The following is a 10,413-nucleotide window of genomic DNA, read 5'->3' on the forward strand; positions in this document are numbered from 1 at the left end:
CTATTCCCTCTTTTTACTCTGGAATTTCCTTCAGTACAAATTGATATCTCAGGTTCCCTATTTCTGCTTGGATACATTTATTTTACCTTAGACACTTCTCTCTCTGGGTGGAGTTCTAGGCTGTGTTGTTACATTTCTAATTTCAGCTGCTTGTCTGCTATTGTTACTTTTCTGTCTAAAGAAATTCCTTAATATTTCTTGTAAGGTTTGTCTGGATTTTACAAATTCCTTTAATTTCTGTTTATCTGAAAATGCCTTAACTTCACTCTTGTTTGGGGGGACAATTTTGCTGGGTATATGATTAGTGACTGGAAGTTTTCTCTTCCAGAGTTTTACATATGCCATCTTATTTCCTTCTGCCTGCATGGTTTCTGCTGAGAAAACATAGTTTAGTTTTATTGGTTTTCCTATTTTCTGAGTTGCCCTTAGGTTTCTTTTTGGTCTTTGTTTTGGAAAGCTTGCTTCAATATGTTTTGGTGATTGATTTTCTCTTGTGATCTGTCTTGCTTGAGGTTTGTTCATCTTCTTAAATACATATCTTCTCAAAATTCATGATGTTAGGGAAGTTTTCTTTCTTTCTTTTTCTTTTATTCCCCGACGGGGTGCGGGGGGGGAGGGTGTACCGTTCTCAGAAGTACTGCGATACCAGGTCAATGCATGGAGTGGATGGAGCAAACTCCTATTCCATCTCCCTGCTCCAAAAATACATTTAATATATTGTATCAGCCATTGAACTGATAAGAAGTGATACTGCACTTGATCTTAGCCAAAAGGCCTAGAAGCGATTATTAGGGAAGTTTTCTTCAACTTTTTTTGGACAATTTTCTCTGTGATTTATTTTTATGTCTTACTGTTATGGAATTGCAATTATATGAAATTACTCCTCTTGATGGTGTCACACAGAATTCTTAGGCTTTCTCCTGATTTTTTTTTTATTTTCCAGGAGATTAGTAATGAAAAAGTGTCTTCAAGCTCACTAATTCAGTCTTCCAATGATCCAATTCTACTCCTTTGGCCTTGCATGTGCAGTCTGTTTCTGAAATATGATTCATCCTCTAGTTTTCTTCTTGCTCTTTTTATATTTGTCATTTTTTTCATTTAGTATTTTCAGTTTGTTCTTTCAGTGTGATAGCACCCACTGTGAACCTAAAAGCTTGTGGGATGGGGGTTAAGGGATGAGGCGGTGGGATCCCAGGTCCTGGATGAAGTTCCTGCTGACCTAGGTGTTATCTGGGGTGATGGTACCTGATCCAGAAGTAGTTAGTGGGAGCTTCACAGATGGCTGAAATTAGGATGCTTGTTCCCAGGAGGAACAAGCTCCAGGACAGCGGTTTATAGAAAGAATTCTTGCTCCCACTCCGGATAGGGCAAGATATGACAAAATAACAATGTATAAATTATCAAGGGCTCATGAGGGAGGGGGGAGCGGGGAGGGAGGGGAAAAAAAGAGGACCTGATGCAAAGGGCTTAAGTGGAGAACAAATGCTTTGAGAATGATGAGGGCAAAGAATGTACAGATGTGCTTTATACAATTGATGTATGTATATGTATGGATTGTGATAAGAGTTGTATGAGCCCCTAATAAAATGATTTTTAAAAAATAAAGAATTCTTGCTCCCCTAGTGGTGCCCAAGGATGCATTTTCTGGCCTCAAGACTTGTAGGCATGCACTCAGTACTCGGTCCATGAGCGTGGACTCTGGCCTCAGAGCAGGGCTGGGGCAGGACTCTGGTGGAGGCGGCACACTGCTGATCACCAGGAGGGTTTGAGGACCAGGAAGGGTCCCGCTCAGTGGTCTGTGCCTGTGCTGTTGGCGTCTCTGTCTCCATTGCTACACTGCATCAGGCCAGCCGACGATTCCCCCTTCGGTCTCCTCTCTTGCAGCGTGTGTTCAGCTGCTTCTAGTTGGTATCCAGTCCACTCCTTGTAATTCCCTCTGGAGCTCAGGGTTCTGGGATCACCATCCATAACGGTTTCATCTGATCTTTCATGTCGTGTTATAGAGGGTCTGGGTAGCGTGTCGACCTAGGCTGCCATTCTAACTGGCTCTTTCTTTTTCTTTTTAATTAAAAAATCATTTTATTGGGGACTCTTACAGCTCTTATAACTATCCGTACATCAATTGTATCAAGCATATTTATACATATGTTGCCATTATCATTTTCTAAACATTTACTTTCTATTGAGCCCTTGGTATCAGCTCCTCTTCTCCCACCCTCAGGGGAAATTATTATTATTTTCATATCTTACACTGACTGTTGTCTCCCTTCCCTCATAGTTTCTGCTGTTCATCCCCCTGGAGGAGGGTGTATGTTGGTTATGTGTCCATCATTGTGATAGGTTCCCCCTTCCTCCCCTCCTCGCTCCACCTTCTCCCTACCTTCCTGTCATTGCTACTCCCATTCCTGTTCCTAGATTCCATGTGTCGTGATCTCTTATCTCTTATCTGTACCTGTGTACATGGTCCTGTCTAGCCCGAAGTGAAAGGCAGGACTGGGGTCATGATAGTGGGCGAGAAGCCTCAGGGAACCAAAGGACCGTGTATGTTTCATTGGTGCTATACTACACTCTGGTTGATTCATCCCTTCTTGTGACCCTTCTGTGAGGGGATGTCCCATCGTCTATGGGTGGGTTTTGGGTCTGCCCTCTGACCCGCTAACTGTTCTTATATATTCTTGTAGAGTCTCCTGTCTATAAGAATCGCCTGGGGATCTTGTTAAACTGTAGGCCTGAGCCAGGATTTCTGCACGAAGGGCATTTTCACAGCAGGAGGGCAAACTGGAATGAATGGGTTAGAAGCCCCGCCTTTAAATGGGCTCCCTTGAGAGGGAGTTTGGTGTAACAGCAAAACCATGGGATTTGGGGAAGGAAATCTGTTTGAATCCTGGTCTTGCCACTTACCTACTGGGCTTCCATTTCCTTCTATAAGATGGGCATTGCGATTTATCCAAGTGGAGTTGTACATACTGAATAAAATGTGGCTCACTTTTTTGGGTGGGGAAGGGCGTAGGGGAGGGAGGGAGGGGAAGGGGGTGTGTGTCCTAAGTCTTCTTCTACCAGATCTGCAGAATCAGTGTCACCTGCTGTAGGTGACACAGGCAAAAACATAAGCCATGAGAGCTACAGCAATCTGTGGCCCCTCCTGACCCGACATTTCAGCTGAGAGTCCCGTCACTTCTGGAGGCCACAGTGTGTCTTGTCAGCCACACCCAGAGCTGGCACCCTCACTAGCCAACAGCAGGAAGTCTGCAGCCTGCCCAAATCCCACCAAAAAGGGTGGGCAAAATTACCTCCTAATCACCACCACCCACCTCCCTCTCCCACTCCCTACCTCATTGGCCTCAGCAAATTCATTTCGCAAGTGTCCCTAAACTGTCTCTCCCCTCAGGCTCCTCCCTACCCTTCCTCTAGCTTTAGAAATTGCTCTTAAACACTGAGACACGTACTCTGCCCTTCACTTATTTTGAACCGTGGCTTCCTCTAGAATCCCATTCTCACTATTCTTAGCCTCCCAATGTTCACACATTGTTCAGGGGGAGCGGATCTGATGTGGGGGCTGCACTGGGCTAGGGTGATTCTGTCTTGTTTGCACAGCTCCATAGGTGGGCTGTTATAAGAATCTGTCTTTACGAAGCATGCTGCTTAGCATCCCTGTATCTTAGAGATATACCTGGGTGCCTTTGGGGAGATTCAAGTAAGCATAGGTCCCAGCTGGTCAGCTTAAGGTTGAAAGAAGAACCTTACGCTCCTGAATCTTGAAGAGGTGCTATTCCTGGGTGGAAGGTCACATTCAAGTGACCCGTGAAGCAGATGGCACACAAGAACCACCTGCACCAGGAACCCCTAGTTAGCCGTGCACTCAGGAACTCAGCCTGTCCCGCACTATCAGTGCCGGTGCCCTCACCGATGGGAATGAGTTAAAGACGGACAGCAGGTGGATGCGCTGCACCCTTCATCGAGGTGAACGTGCACAGGTAAAAGAGGCAGAAGCAGTTCTCTAAACAGGAGTTGTTAAGAATCTGGGTTTGTTTTGATTTTTAAGACGCGTATATGTATGTGTTTCTGACTTGTTTATGCCTTGTTACGAAAAGCACTATGTAAAAATAGTCTGGATTCACCCAGGGTAGAGGGTGCCTTTCAGAAGGCTTGGCATAAAACAGAGGCCATGTGGTATACATCAGATTCACTTTGGGAAGCCCTGAAGGCAGGTGCCGTTTCAAAAGTGTCAGCCTCTCAGCAGCCAGCACGAGGGTTCTCTGAGGGCTGATGGGTGAGATGTGACATGCACCATATGGGTTCAGATGCCAAGGGCAGAGAACACAGCACCTCTTTCAAATATGAATCACAAACTGGGAGGTCACGGAGCAGATGCACCAAGTGGCAGTGTACGTTTTAAATGGGGCTGCTTCACATACAGGCCACTTGCATCCATGTTCGTCAGGGGGGCTTTCTCTGCCACAAACAGCCCCAGCCCACCACGAGCAGACACTATATATTTATGGCCCGCCACACATCAGAGGGACAGGGAGTTCTACTCTACACTCATGCGGCCTTCCTTCTGTTTAGCGGCTCGGGCATCTTTTGGGTCTCTTCCAGGATTCTACTGGCAGATGAGAGAAGAAAGATCCTGGGGTCCTCATGGAGGTTTCAGAGCCAGGATCGAAAGGGCACACCCGTCACTTCCTCCCACACCTCATTGGCCAGCACTGGACATATGGTCTGCCTCTGTGAAGACAGGCTGGGAAAAGTAGCCCAGCTGTGTGCTCAGGAAGGCAAGCCGCAGGTGGGGTGGGTGTCCAGCCACCCTCTGCCTGTGCTGCAGGTTGGGAAGAACTGGGTTGACGTCTTTATTGCTGATAAGTGAGTGTCTCCTTATCAGCCCTGGGGAGGTCACCTCTGCAGAGCTTGTCTCCAGAGGGAAATGACACCCTCAATCTAATGACTCTGCCTTTCTTCAAAATCGGCTCCAGAAACCATGTGGAACCAAGTAAGGGGTGCAGCAGATTAGTTAAGCATCAACTGTCTCTTTGGGTCCTGTAACCATACAGAAAAGTCACCCGAGGCCATTTGCAAGAGGAGATCCCAGCACGTTTGGGGGATTGATGTCGTTAGAGCCATTCTGTCGGGGCTACAAGGGCTGATTTTGAAGGGCAGCATCCGTCTCTTATCTGTCAGTTTGTCGTACTGTGCTGGCTGGTGTGTGGCTGTGATGCTGGAAACTGTGTCCCTGGTATTTCAAGTACCGGCAAGCCCACCCAAAGTGGACAGGCTTCAGCAGAACCTGCAGACTAAGAACAGATTACAAAGAAGAAAGAGGCTGCGTGCTTCAGAGGGACTGGCCACTGAGAACCTTCTGGATGGCATCCAAACAATGTCAGTGATGGAAAACGACATGAGTATCCGCGGAACACCCAGAGAGAGGGCCAGAAGATGAGCCCTCAGGTGGGAAGGCACTCAAGTCTGATTCAGACAGAGCTGCCTTCTCAGAGTAGAGTCACCCGCAGTGACGTGGAGGGAGTAAAGCCTGTGGGAGCAGAGCCGTCGGGACCTTGACTTGGAGATGGGGCATGACTCAAAATGAGAAGAAGCCGTGGCGAACATCGATTCCTGGCTGGAACTTAAAATGCGCTAAGTATGAATCTAGGAACGTTGGAAGTCATCAAAAACGCAATTGAATGTATAAAGATCAATATCCTAGGCATTCATGAGTTACAATGGACTGGTATTGGCCATTTTGAATCAGACAATGATATGTTTTACTGTGCTGGGAATGAGAGATTGAAGAAGAATGGGGTCTCATTCATCATCAAAAAGGACATTTCAAGATCTTTTTTGAAGCCCAACGTTGTGTGTGATAGGATAATATCTATTTGCGTACAGGAAAATCCAGCCGATACGACTACTGTTCGAATTTATACACCAACCACTAGAGCTCGTGGGAAGAATTCTGCCCCTGTCTTCTGTCTGAAATGGATCAAACTTGCGATCAAGCTGCACCAATAATTGCTGGCAATTGGAATACAAATGTTGGAAACACAGAGGAAGGAACCGTAGTTGGAAAATGTGGCCCTGGTAATAGAAACAAAGCTGGACATTGCACGATAGAATTTTCCCAAGACCAATGATTTCTTCAACAATAATTTTTCAACAACACAAAAGGGCTTCTCCAGACGGAATACATAGAAATCAAATTGACTCCATCCGTAGAAGGAGATGATGGAGAAGCTCACTATCAGCAGCTAAAATCCAGTCACGGACCAACTGTGGAACAGACCATCAATTATTCATATGCAAGTTCAAGTTGAAGCTGAAGAAACTTAGAATAGCTCCATGACAGCTAAAATACAACTTTGAGTCTATTCCACCTGAATTTTGAGACTATCTCAAGAACAAATCTTCTGCATTGAACCCTAGTGACAGAAGCTGTGGGATAATATCAAGAACATCATACATGAAGAAAGCAAAAGGTCATTTAAAAGACAGGGAAGAAAGATCAAAGTGGATGTCAGAAGAGGCTCTAAAACTTGCCCTTACCCGTAGGGTAGCTAAGGCAAATGGAAGAAATGATGAAACTTTAAAAAAAGATGAACAGAAAATTTCAAAGGGCAGCTGAGGACAATGAAGTAAAGTATTATAATGAAATGTGAAAATACCTAGCGTTGAACGTGCAAAAAAGGAAGAGCATGCTTAGCACATTTTAAGCTGAAAGAACTTAAGAAAAAAATTAAGCCTTGAGTTGCGGTATTGAAAGATTCCATAGGCAAAATAGTGAACGATGCAAGAAGGATCAAGTTAAAATGAAAATAATACACCGAGTCCCTGTACCCAAATAACTGGTTGGTGTCAACTCTTTCAAAAAGGAGCATATGACTGAGAACCAATGACACAAGGGAGGAAATCCAAGCTGCGCTGAAGACATGAGCCAAAAACGAGCCTTCAGGAATTGAAACTGAAATGTTTCAACAAGCTCATAAAGCACTCGCTTGCCTATGCTAAGAAATTGGGGAGACAGTTACCTGACCTTCTGACGGGAAGAGATCCATCTTTGTACCAATTTCAAAGAAAAGTGACTCGACAGAATGCTCAAATTAGAACAACACACAATTAGAATGTTTAGAACAAATGCATTTATATCACATGGAAGTAAATTTTTTCCTGAAGATCACCCAACAATGGTTGCAGCAACACAGTGACAGGAAGTTGCCAGAGAGTCAGACTATTCAGAAGAGGATGTGGAACAAGGAATCTCATTGCTGATGTTAGATGGATCTTGGCTGAAAGCAGAGAATACCAGAAAGATTTTTTATTGTGTTTTTTGACTATGCCAATAATAATAATAAGCTATGGCTAACTTTGAGAAGAATGGGAATCCCAAAAGTCTACATTGTGCTCATGCAGAACCTGTACATAGCTCAGTTGTGTGAAAAGAACAAGAGAATTCCCCATGGTTTGAAATCAGGAAGGTGTGCATCAGGGTTGTACCCGCTCACCCTACTTACTCAGTCTGTATGCTGAGCCAATCATCCGAGAAGCTGGATTGCACTATATGAAGAAGAATGCAGCATCAGGATTGGAAGCAGGCTTATTAACAACTTGTGATAGCAGATGACACAACCTTACTTGTCGAAAATGGGGGGACTTGAAGCACTTATTGATAAAAATCAAGGATTGCAGCCTTCTGTATGGATTGCAACTCAATGTAAAGGAAAACAACATTCTCACAGCTGGACCATCAGGTAGCATCCTGATGGATGGAGAAAAGATCGAAGTTGTCAAATATTCCATCTTGGTTGGCCCACGGGAAGCAGCAGTCAAGAGGTGGAGCAGCAGGTTGCATTGGGTAAATGTGCTGCACAGATCTCTTTCAGGTTTTAGAAAGCAAAGAGGTTACTTGGAGGACTAGGGTACACCTGACCCAAGTCATGATATTTTCAATGACCTCATCTGCATTGTGGTAGTTACTTAATCTCATGTCAACTTGAGGAGAAGAGTGAAGGGGTCGAGTCTAGTCTGTCAATCAGGTCATAGACTCATGATGTCTCCTTGTGGGTGTGGCCTTCTCATGAGGATTCTGGGAACTTCCTCTCTTTCTCCCTGGAGGTGGGACACACTCACGTTGCCTCACTTTCCTGTGGTTGAGGCACCCAGAGAGCTAGAGGAGCAACGTGGAGGCCCGCACCAGTGCTGAGATGCCTGCACCACCACTGGATCCACAAGATTTTCACCCACTGATCTATGATCTTCCTGCATTTGGCGTCATTGCACGTGCTGAGAGTCTGAAGAGGAATTTGTGGACTAGTATTGGACTTAAGGGTTAATATTGGACTTATGGATTTGATCGGGACCAGGCTGGGATGTTTTATTGAGGTATAATTACTTCCTGATATAAAGTTCTCTCTTACACATATATGAGTGTCAGTGAATTTGTTTCTCTAGTTAACACGGTCTAACACATGCATTGAATACAGAAGCTGGACATTGAATAAGGAAGACCAAAGAAGAGTTGTTGCAATTGAATTGTGGTTGTGGTGAAGAATTTTGAAAGTACAGGTGCTTGCTAAATGAACCAACAAACACAAATCTGTCTTGGAAGAAGTACGTCTAGATTGCTCCTTAGAAGTAAGGATGGTGATACGTCTTCTCACGTCCTGTGGACCTGTTGTCAGGGGAGACCAGTCCCTGGAGAAGGACATCATGCCTGGTAAAGTGGAGGGGCGGTGAAGAAGACCCTTGATGAGATGGATCGACAAAGGGGCACCAATGGGCTCACACATAAGAACAATTGTGAGGATGGGACAGGACTGGGCAGTGCTTCTTTCGGTTGTACATAGGGTCCATCTGGACCGGGGTCAACTGGCTGACACTGAACAACACATGCTTTAGTGCACTGAGTGTGGGTGGAGGTGAGTGTGTGTATATGTACATGCATACATATATGCATATGTCTACGTACATATATGTGTGTGTATCATCAAGTACTTTTGTTACACATACTGCTTTTTAAAAAAAATCATTTTATTGGGGGCTCGTACAATTGCACACTGCTTTTTTTAATGATAACCATTTTTGTCCAAATGGATTGAAAGGCAGTTATAGGTGCCTGCTTTATAAAAAAGAATGCTACCACATTTTTGAAGTCATATTGGTATGAAGCACAGAATGACCCAGCCTGGATTTGTTCATTCACTTACTTGATATTTATAGAATGCCTGTTTGGCCAAAGCTGCTTTGCTAGATTCTGAAACTATGAAAGCCAAGTAAGTGTTCTAGAATGAAGAAGGCGGCTTTGGGCATGGACTTCCGGAGTGGACAGAACAGGGAAACAAACTTGAAATAGGCTGTACCTGGGTGGTTCCCTCTAAGTGTTCTCAGGAGAGTCGTTCCTAAGATGCTCCTACAAACTGAAGAACTGGGACGGGATGGGCTGTCCTTCAGGCTAATGTGCTGTGTTTCTGGGCACCCCCATTGCTCCGGAAAATCCTCCTATTTGTTTTTAAAGTGCTCGGGTTACCTCAAGGCAACTGACGTGAGATGATCTCTTCCTGGGAAACAATGAGGACAAGTGTGGGAGAGGGGTGTGTACTCTATTACAGCTGCAGCTCCAGGGGCAGAAGCCCCACAGCTCCACCGTAGAAGTCCCTGGGTGATGCCAAGGGTTAATGTGCTTGAACCGCTAAACACATGGTTTCAGGTTCCAGTCCACCTAGTGGTGCCTCTGAAGAAAGGCCTGGTGATCTACACCTGAAAAAGCAGCCACTGAATCGAAATCCCTTTGGAGCACAGTTCCATCTGACACGCATGGGGTCGCCATGTGTTAGAACTGACTTGACAGCAGCTCGTTTCAGCTGTTGTCGGTGGGTTTGGGGTATGTTTCATTCTATCCGCAATGTCCAGAGGTGAGATCAAACCTGCTTTCTAGAAGTGAAGAAATTCTCCTTGCTATAAAAATATCTCATGGGATGCAGATTCCTGGGCCTATTTCAGACCTACTGGAGTCGGTTTTCTTGGGCAGGACCTGAGAACACACATCTTAAAACACTTGCTCCCCAAGTGAGTCTCTAAAGTGTCGCAAACACAAGGGGGAAGGCTGTGAGCTGATCGGAGTGTGAGGCTAGGTTTCTGTGTCGGCACAGGTAGTGGAAGGGGCAGTCCCAGACCGGAGCTGGACGTGCCGTGGGCTGCGGAGGCACTCATCCAAGTGGAGTCCAGTAAACTATAGCCGCAAGGCACACACCCATAGGTCCCACTGATGAGCTGGAGAAAAACACTTCCCACCGCCTTTGATTGAGACACCCAGACCACCTTGATGTATGTGCATGTGCGCGCATGTGCACACGTGTGTGCATTTGTAACCTGAGCACGTGCGTTTTGTCCTCTCTGCCTCTAACTGAAAGCTGCTGGTGGCATAGTGGT

General features: G+C 45.4%; 1 pseudogene; it reads right to left on the minus strand.

Annotated features, from left to right (window-relative positions):
- Positions 1-612: 612 nt before the first annotated feature.
- LOC142455642 (U2 spliceosomal RNA) lies at positions 613-786 on the minus strand (annotated as a pseudogene).
- Between the last annotated feature and the right edge of the window lie 9,627 nt (positions 787-10,413).

Source organism: Tenrec ecaudatus, chromosome 8, assembly GCF_050624435.1.
Source record: "Tenrec ecaudatus isolate mTenEca1 chromosome 8, mTenEca1.hap1, whole genome shotgun sequence".
Lineage (NCBI taxonomy): Eukaryota > Metazoa > Chordata > Mammalia > Afrosoricida > Tenrecidae > Tenrec > Tenrec ecaudatus.